Raw genomic sequence first — 10452 nt, forward strand, 5'->3', positions numbered from 1 at the left:
TAGTGAATTGTATGATTATTGAACATACTGCAGATATAAAACACATCGTTTAAAACTCATAGCATCCTGTGAGAACTCTTTGATTTACCCAGGAAGACAATGAAACTGAGAAAGGGTGAACATCTCATCTAAAGACACTAAATTCCCAGGGGCCAGGGCCACAATCTGAACACTAGACAAGGGGGCCCAGAGCTTATGCCCATGCATTCCACCACACCATGCACCATATTCAAGTGGGAAAGAACAAACATCCGGCAGGTAATGGAGCCCAGGCTAGGAACATCCTTATCTATGCAACAGAACCAGGAGGCTAAATGAAGGCAAACATCACAATCATTTAGACAACAAACCACCCACTGTTCTCCCAAAAGGGCATCATAGGCCAAATCTATTCTTAGCCAAGGAATGCTATTTTTGAGACACCCTTAATAACTGATTTTGGCACCATTTATTCCAGTCAGTTTTTCACCCATAAAATAGAAATGAAAGTAATAGCCTGAAAAGGTTAGTGTGAGGATTCGTGGAGATATGGTGTATAAGTGCTTGCCTAGAATGCGGTTGCTAAATAAGAGGGAGTTGAGTTGTTTTGCCTTTAAGAACTGTATTAGCTGTGTTTTTGTTGCTATGACCAAAATACCCAAATAAGAACAACTTACAGGAGGAAAAGCTTATTTTGGCTCATGGTTCCAGAGATTTAGTCCATTGTCCACTGAGTCCATTGCTCTGGGCCCAAGGCAACAGGCAGAACCTCATGGCAGAAGGGCATGGTAGAAGAGCTCTGTTCTGCTCATGGCAGCTGGGAAGCAGAAAGAACAAGGGGGAAGGGGCTACCCCAAAGAGGAATCCTTCCAGGGCATACCCCCTGGGACCTGCCTTTTCCAGCCACGCCCCATCTGCCTACAGTTACCACCCAGTCCATTCAACCTGCCATGGACTGATGGGTTACAGCTCTCACGATGCAATCATTTCACCTGCAAACATCCCTGCACTAACACAGGGGCTTTGGGGAAGACACCTCCTATCTAAACCACAATAAGGACATAGTCCTGGTCTTAGACTATCTAGTCACAGGTGGAGGAACAATGGGAAAAGACATATCTGGGAGATGTCTATTCAAAATAACCAACCACACAAAACAAACTGACCTGTGCAATATCGAGTCTACCTGTCGTTATATCCAAACAGGCAGGCAGGCAGGAGAAGCAGAAATTCAGCTTGGAGTCAATGAATCCAACTTGATTTCAGGTCAAACAAAACACTTGTGTGTAAGGCCAAGTGATGTATTAGGCTGTACAGTCACTACTGCCATCAGAGTTGGTGGTTGCGTATGTGATACAATCTGAAAGTCCCTGAAGGGCCTCTGTCCTCAATCTTTCTTCTTCCAAACAGGCAGGGGATCTGAAATTCCATCCGGGGAAATCTATCCTTGTGTTATAGCCAAGAGTCTCAGACTTTGCTGTGTATCAGAATCACCTGAAGAACTTATTTTAAATATTGACCCTCGAAGTACGGTGTCAGACTCTCTGGGCATGGGGTCTCCAGACTGCATTCTTGACTGGTTGAGTTGAAAGTACAACAAAGTTTGAGAAATATCAGATTAAGGTATTATTATCTTCAAAGTTCTCTGTTAAATTCCAAATTGTCTCTCAGGGAGCTTGCTGTGTTTCTCTAATTGCAGTTTCTACCTCATTCATCTAAAACTGCTTCCATCAATATCATTGAGCTCTTGTGGACACCTAATGGCTTTTATTTTTTTTGGGGGGGGGTACTGGGGATTGAACTAGGGGCAGTCAACCACTGAGCCACATCCTCAGCCCTATTTTGTATTTTATTAGAGACAGGGTCTCACTGAGTTTCTTAGAGCCTCATATTTGCTGAGGCTGGCTTTGAACCACAATCCTCCTGTCTCAGCCTCCTGACCCACTGGGACTACAGGCTTGTGCCACTGTGCCTGGCCACCTAATGGCTCCTTTCTAGTACTCACACTTTGGGTCCTCTGTGCAGCATTTGACAGTCTACCATCCCTCCCCTCAATCTCTTACTTGTTCTCTTTCCCGTCTCTTCTCCATGTATGGAAACTCCTCAAGTCTTTTTGCCAGAACCTGGCCAGTAATTTCCAAAATTTCCAAATTTTTATCTCCTATCTAATCTTCTCCTAGTACCAGTTTTGCAAGACAACCACCTGCTCGACAGACTGACATGTATATCTCATGAGGATCTAAAGCCCAGTATCTCTGCATCCTTCTTCAAACTACACTTAATCAGGAAATGGTCCACCTCAATGTGCTCAATTTCTGCTTCTCCCCCATCCACGCCATCAGCAGGTCATGTCAATCTCCACCACCACCGTCCAGCAAGCCACCATCTTCTTTCCTAGAGTCCTTCCTGACACTGTTTTGTCTCTTGTCTGGTTTACACCATTCTCAGAGAAGCCAGAGAATTCTTTTGAATATAGTCTCCAACTTACAATGGTTTGACTTTCATCTTTCTGATTTTATGATGCTGTGAAAGTGATACACATTGAATAGAAAACATATTTTAAAGTTTGAATTTTGATCCTTTCCTAGGCTCATGATCTGTGTGGTACCACACTTTCTTTTGATGCTGGGCAGTGGTGGTGAGCCTCAGCAGCTCCCAGGTGAACAGCCACCCCATCGTGAGGGGAAAGGACCAAAGCTCTGCAGCTCAGGTGTTCACTCTGTTAGGTATGTTAAATGCATTTTTGATTTATGGTAATTTCAACTTAAGATGGATGTAACCCTACAGTGAGTTAAGAAGAATCTGTACAACATAAAAACAGGGGTTGGTACTGCAGCTTGTTGCCTCAGTAGGTGCTTCGTATGAGCAAGGCCCTGGGTTCAAGCAACCTTACCCCCCACCCCACGCCTATTCAATAGCTTCTTGCTGCATTTTGACACAATTGATTCATTCCTGGGTCTGTACAACACCTACTAACTTCTTTGTTTGGTCTTCAAGACTCTTTATCTTCTGACTCACTCCACTGATCACCATGTTCCACTCACACTGGCCTTCTTTAGGTTTCTCCAATACTTCAAATTATTTTCAGGGCCTTTGCCTATGCTATTCCTTCTGTTTGGAATGATCTTCACCTCTATGACTGGCTACTTCTCATCCTTCAGGGCTTAGTTTAAATCTTGCCTTCTGTGAACACTTTCCCTAAGCAGGGATTCCCTGTTATATTTCATTCGTTCTACACAGTGCTTTGGATTTTATTTATTCATTCATTTAATGTCTGACTCCTACCCTAGAACATAAGCTCCATGAATTACAGAAACTGTGAATTTCTAAATTTTATATATATATATATATATATATATATATATATATATATATACTCTAAAAACTTCTTACATTTGACCTATGTTACTGGCTTAATAAAAATCTGCAAAATAAAATGAAAAAAAGTCATGACAATATCAAAAGAAAATATAGCAGACTATTTTAATTTTCAGGAAGTTTGAGAAATTCTTTCTAAGCATGATGTCAAACTTAAGAACTGTAAAGATTGACAAATTTGATGATATTTTAAGCATTTAACATTTCTGTATTTCAGAATTAAAAGAAGATGAACTGGGGAAAAAACTTTGGAAAGTATTCAAATGAAAACTTTTTCAAATATATAAGAAAAGTTGAGCAAGGCAATAGAAATCAGGCGAAAGACACACTAATTTTCAGAAAATAAATTACAATCATTAAAAATATTATAAGGAATATTTAACTTCACTCTTGAAAGCACCAGATTTTATTCTGGTGAATCAGCAAATACCTGGGTCATGTGTGTGGAGACTGGTAACTTTCATATACTGTTGGACACTAGCCATTGACTTTCTTACATCCATTGTATTTTAGTGCTAATGCTTTTTTGTTCAACAATTTGGTCATGTCTATTGAAGTTTAAAACATGCTTTTCCTTGGGACCAACACCTTTCAGATTAGCAATTTTAGGAATTTATCCTAAAATAATACTTTCACAATGTGCAATAATATATTCAAATCTGTTCATTGTTTTAATAAACAAAAACTGGAAGCCATCTGCTTATTTAATAACAATAATAACATCCATTCAAAGAAATACAATATAGCTGTTAAAAAGAACAAGGGTGTAGATTTATACAGTATGTTTTGGAAAAACAGTTTTGATGTATGGCCAAAGGGAATGGTATGTGTAGCAAAAATCACATTAAAAAACAAAGATGCATGTATTGAAAAGTTATATAAAAATATTTAGGCATGCATGGAAAAAATAAGGACATCACTGAAAGTCTGAACCATGTGGCTATGTTTGGGGAATTGGAGTTTGGAAAAAAATTTCTTTTTTACATCATGATTTATGTATCATTTATTTCTGTGTTGTTTAGATTTTTTCTTTCTTTTTTTGAGAGATAAAGAGAGGAATGTGTGGAAGACAAATGATTACTATTTCATGCATTTTGGCATTAGTGCAGTTGGAGCTGCCCGCTGGGCCTCCTGGAGGGTCAGACTACAAGGTCAGCCCTTTCCCTCTCTGACTTCACCCCAAGAAGGGAGAGGCACTTTGGCTTAGTATGTTTTTGCAAGAATCAAATGGGACAGAGGTTGTGAGAAGCCTTTATCAACTATAAAGCTCTTTCAAGCACAGGAGATGATTATCATCATCAAAGTCCACTTCCCATCCCAGGCAGGACTGCTGGTTACCGCAGAAAACCCCCGCAGCGTGCACAGGGTGCCAGAAACCTGCAGTCTCCTGTATCCAAAACAGCGTTTGCCCCAGGGTTCCCCAGCCCCTGTCTCCCAGGGAGGGAGTCCGGAGGCCTCCCGCTTCATCACTTCATCCCGGCCCGGGCCCCGCGGCTTCCCAGCAGAGCTTGGCTGTTCCTTGAACTTTCAGTGTTGGTTCGATTTCCTCCAGTGGTACCACATGCTGCTGTGCAAACAGAGCACGTGGTCCGGCCAAACAAAGGAACATGTGTGCTGCGAGCCCTCCCCCTCTCACCGGAGCGCCCAGCTCCGCCAGGAGAGGGCCTGGCCGGCGCGCTCCAATTTTTCACTGCAGTTTAAACACCCAGCAAGGCTCTCAGGAAGCGGCGGGGGTGGGGGACGGCAGGGGAGAAGGGCCTGCGTCTCTGCTGGTTCCATCACGGCCCTAGAAATAGCATCCGAACGCGCACCGCCCGACCAGATTTCCCCCAAGCTGCTAAGATTTCATTTCACCTCCGACAGGCTTCGTGGGGACTCGCTGTTAAAAGATCACTCTCCCGGGATGCAGGCAGTGGGAGGGGGCCCGGGACTGTATACAGCTGTCAAAACGTCTCCGACAGGAGGCTCGGGCACATCTGCACGAGCCTGTCTCAGGCTGCGGGGCACCCAGGGAGCGCCTCCAACCTATCAGGGTAATGCCGAGCGGTAATTGCATTAGGATTAGTTATCTCCTGTGCTCTGCTCATTAGCCCGGAGGATGGCTCGCGTCCAGCGAGAGGGTGGCACAGGGAGAGGGGTAGGATGTGCGCCGAACAGGTCGCGATAATGAAAGGCTCGCTCTCCTGTAGTTTGCCTCCCCCTCCCCCTCCCCCGTCCCCACCCGGCCCCCTACTCTCCACCTCCCTCTTCCTCTAAACCTCATTTCCTGACTTTTTTTCCTGAAGGTCTTATGAAATGTGCAATTTAGGAAGATTACAATGAAAAAAAAAGGGAGGGGACTGGGCTTAGGGCCTGGTTGCCAGAGTGAAGGGAAGGGAAGGAAGCGGTTGGCATTCTCTGATGCCCAAGTCAGTGGCACGAGAATGCTCAGGTTCCTTTTTCTTTTCTTTTCTTTCTTTCTTTTTTTTGGCGGGGCTGGTTTTGACATGTTTTAACTTCCTTCCCTGTGGAACACCTAAAACCAAGCTGAAGCAAGAGGTGGCGATTTCCAGGAGATTTGGCTCCCCAGGAGAACCACTAGATTGTGTGAACTCCCAGGGCCACACCCAGCCCTGCTGAGCTAGTTGCTTACTGCCTGGAGAAGATGCTCCTGCACACACACCCACACACACATATAAGCACCCCTCAGAGGAGCTGTCTCCTGGTTGCTTGGGGAACAGACACCCAGTCATCTTACTCTTCACTGCACCTAGCACGAAGCCTGGCATACAGAAGGTGCTCGCAAAATGCATGATGTTTTCTACAAGTGTGAGGCACAGTATCCGCAACTTTAAGATCTACCAAGAACAAAGCTCATTTTTTTTTTTTTTAGGCAGACTTAGGAGGCATGTGACCAACATCAGATAATCTAACCTCTCTAAATTTATTTTTCCCATCTGCAAACCAGCATTCAAAATTTACCCATAGGCTTCTCTGCATATGTGTAAACCACCCCACACAGATGGGAACACATAGTAGGTGCTCACTAGATGTTAGATCCTCTCTACATCTTGCCTTATTCATCCCTAAAATAGGGATTAAAAGGAAAAAAACTCTTTGATGTCTCAGGAGGAGGTAATTAACATTCTCTTAACCCATCTGAAAGGGCCAATAGAGTACAAAGTTGTTTTATAATTAAGAAATGTATCAAACTCTGGGCAGGACTAATTGCTGTGCAAATTTGATTGAGGCCTGTGAGGACAAGATTGCCTTTAATGGGTCGCAGCATAGGGGACTACTTAATATGCTTCAGGGAAGTTCCAATACCCAAGTCTCAGCATCGAGATTGCATCACCAACCATTAGAAACACTGCTCAAATGGTTCAGAGTGAATACACCAGGGCTTTGCTTAAATAATCATTTTGAAACTGGAAGTTTTATTGAGAGTTCAGGGTTCAGATTTAGAAATGTCAGAAATAGAGTTTTATTTGTTTCCATTGCACGTAATGAATTGCCCTTTAAATAATGAAGCAATGAAAATGCCAAGTACCACATACTCCAACGGATTGCCAAATGTTGAATTAGGCCCCCCTGGGACATGGGCTTCAAAGCCACACACATCAGAGAATTGGGGCATTTAAAATTTTCACAGAAATCATTGATCCAGGGGGAGCTCAGTGAGGGACACACTCCCCCACCAGTCTATGATCCAAACTTTTCAACTTCTACTTGGCCATCCCTTATAATTGGGCAGCTGCAGCACTCTTTGGGGGAGGTGGCAACTGAGAGAATCTGCTTCAATAGCTCAATTGGATTCACTTAATAGAACAAAAATATTGTCCCTTTGTCATGAAGGCTACGTCTAGGTATTCAACTGGGAAGGAGGGATGATCTGCTCCCCTCTGGTGGCCTGAGACCCTGTTTCTGTTCTAACTAATGGCAACCTGAAGGATGGGAAGATTTCAGCCTCACAATCACATCTTTCTTCACCATCCACCAAAGCCATTGTTTCTTTTTACATCTGATCTTGGCTCTTCTCCATCCTCAGTCCAGAGAAGAAATTTACTTCTTTCCTTCTCAGGCTAACTCCTCCGTGTTCCCCCCTTACCTTCAATGTGCACTGCCTTTCTCTGGAATTTTGCCTGTTAAGGATCATTTTTCTCCTAAGTATATTTGGTACTTCTTTGTTCATTGAACTTTTACTTCAGCTCAATTGTAGTCCAGTCTTCTTGATGTTGAAAATAAATTTCGATTTGAGTTTGCTCTTTTCCTGATGACTGTTCTAAGAAGTCTCCCTTTCCTTTGACTGCCCACCTTGTTGGTCTGTATTGATTGCCTCCTTGTGACCAGGGTCCCTTTCGGCGTCTGAAGTTTGGCGTTACCTTCTTTAGTCTATTGATTGACAATGTCATTGCCCCTTTGTGGTGATGTTTATCCATCTCTCCTCAAGACCCTCCAGCTGTGTATCATGGGGCACTTTTCTAAGTCTTTTCCAAATTTCTCTGATTGCCCATCATCTGTGTTTTTTGGGCCTCCATTCTCTGACTTCCCCCCAAATATGAACATGCCTTTATAATGCAGTACTGACATTACTACACATTTTAATTCTTCTATCTACTCTTTATTTTATTTTTTAAATCTTATTACTTTTTTTCTTTTTTTAAGGAGAGAGAGAGAGAGAAAGAGAGAGAGAGAGATTTTAATATTTATTTATTTTTTTTAGTTTTCGGCGGACAACATCTTTGTTTGTATGTGGTGCTGAGGATAACAACCCAGGCCACACGCATGCCAGGCGAGCGAGCTACCGCTTGAGCCACACCCACAGCCCCTTCTATCTACTCTTTAAACCAGATACATTCATTATTTTACTTTATTGAGGAAGGATTTAAGGCTAAGATGGTAGGTATCTGCTATGGTTTGAATATGGCTTGCCCCCTCTGAAACTCATGTTGAAATTTGATTTTCATTGTGATGGTGTTGGGAGGTAGGGCCTTTAAGGGCAATTAGGCCCTTAGGAGGAATTAACTTCTTTCTCTTGGGGGTAGATTGGGTTTGTTCTTATGAGAACTGGTTGTTATAAAATGAAGCTCCCTTTGTGTTTTATCTCTTTTTCACTTACTAACTTTTCTTTCACCTCTGCCATGTTCTGACACTTACATCAGCTGTCACCACTATGCCCTAGGACTTCCTGGTCTCTCTCAGAACTATGAGCTAAATTAAATCTCTATTCTTTATACATAATCATGCAGTCTCAGGTAGTCTGTTATAGTAACAAAAAACAGTCTAAGACAGTGTCAAATTCTGGTCTGTTCTGACTCCAGAATTCAAGCACTTAATGAGTTGCTCTGTTGTCCAAGGTTTAGCTTTCTGATCTCAAGCCCTGCTCTTCTTTCATGGTCATGCAGATCTCACACTATCTGCATGTCACACCAGTCTTCAAACCTCAAATGTGCTGAACTGATTAGTTGACCATCCTCCTCTTCTTCCTGACTTGTGTAACAGACCTGCCTTCCCTAGCTCCAAGGTCATACCCCTAGTTCTTCTTGCGCAATTGTTCATTTTAAGTCTTGAAAGTATTTCTTTTAAAATGAATATTTTAAAAAATTCTTCAACTATCCCTTTAATTTAGTCACACAAATAGACCCTATTGGAACTAATGCAGTATCCCAGTGTTCTCTTATTCCTTATTTCTGTGGTTGGTTCCTGCCTAGTTTATCCTATCCATTATGTCTAGAAAATTCTTGAAATATTTCTTTCACACTCATATAATTTTCCTTTAAGAATTCTAATGACTTCTCTTTATCTGTAATGAAATTGGTACTTCCTGGCAAATATAGGAGTTGTGCAGCTGGAGGCAAAGTTCAACTCTGCCTTTGCTGGCTGGGAGACCTTGAGCAATTTCTCCAGTTATCTTCTGTCTTCATTTCTTTACTTGTAAAGAGAGGAAATGTCCTGAAGTTTAATGAGGAAGTAGATGTAAAGTGGGTGGCAAAGAGAAGACACTCAACAAATGGTATCTATATTTAATACTTTTGATTTCCCCCAACATGTTTGGAGCTTTTCTGATTCTGTGCCTTTGATTAGGATATGCCCTTACGAAATTGTCCTCTTTAAGTCTCTCTCCACTGATCAGAATTCTCCCAGTTCTTCAAAGTACAGTCATCTCATTGCTGCAGTGAAGTCCATGCCCTAATTCTCGTCAGAAGAGATTCCCTTAAACTAGTTTTGGCACTTTGAACAGGTACTTTGCAAATCAACCCTCCATTCTATTCTGTCTTGCATCACTTTCTGTTGCTTTAGGGGTTGTCAGCCAGTTCAGAGCTGCCCAGGAGAGCATCATGCATCCAGGATGGAAGAGGAAGGGAGTCCCTGTGTACACTCAGTGGGTGGAACAGTGAGTGTAGAGGAATGGAAATAGGTGGACTAACAGGCAAAGCCAGCATGGTGTCAGGCATCCTCTTTATTCCTTTTTGTCAAAGACATTCTTGGACCAAATAAGTAGTGCATTTAATTGATGTCTTCAACAAGCACAGTTGGGGAGGTGATCAAAACAAAACTTTATTTTGTTTCCTATTGCCCATTAAAACTTTATTCAATGAGGTTAAATTTCCTTGCCCTTGGATAAGGATGGGTGCCACAACTTAAAAAAAGAAAAAACTCTTTATAAGGATACAATTTATGTACAATAGTATGCATGCCTTTCTGGGTTCTGTTTGATGAGTTTGATAATTGCATATATCTGTGAAACCACCTCCCTAATAAGACAAAAATTTTTCATTATTCCAGAAAGTGTCCTTACTCCTTTCTCCAGTTAACAGTTCTTCCCTGCAGAGCTATGTCTCTGTCAATAATAGGGACCTGTATGAAGGGTCCATAAGATTATAATGGAGTTGAAAAATTCCTATCATCTAACCATCACAACACTATAGTGCAATATGCCCCTCATGTGTTTATGATGATGCTACTAAACATTCTTTGTTTTTTAAAGGTGTTGAGGTGCTGTGGAGACATCTGTACACTCTTAATACCCCTAAGAACCAAAGTTATAAAAAAAGGTGCCCATTTTATAGATGGAGAATTTGAGGTATAGATAGTGGCAGGGAAAGTTATCATTTC

The sequence above is a fragment of the Urocitellus parryii genome, chromosome 4 (genome assembly GCF_045843805.1).
Source record: "Urocitellus parryii isolate mUroPar1 chromosome 4, mUroPar1.hap1, whole genome shotgun sequence".
NCBI lineage: Eukaryota > Metazoa > Chordata > Mammalia > Rodentia > Sciuridae > Urocitellus > Urocitellus parryii.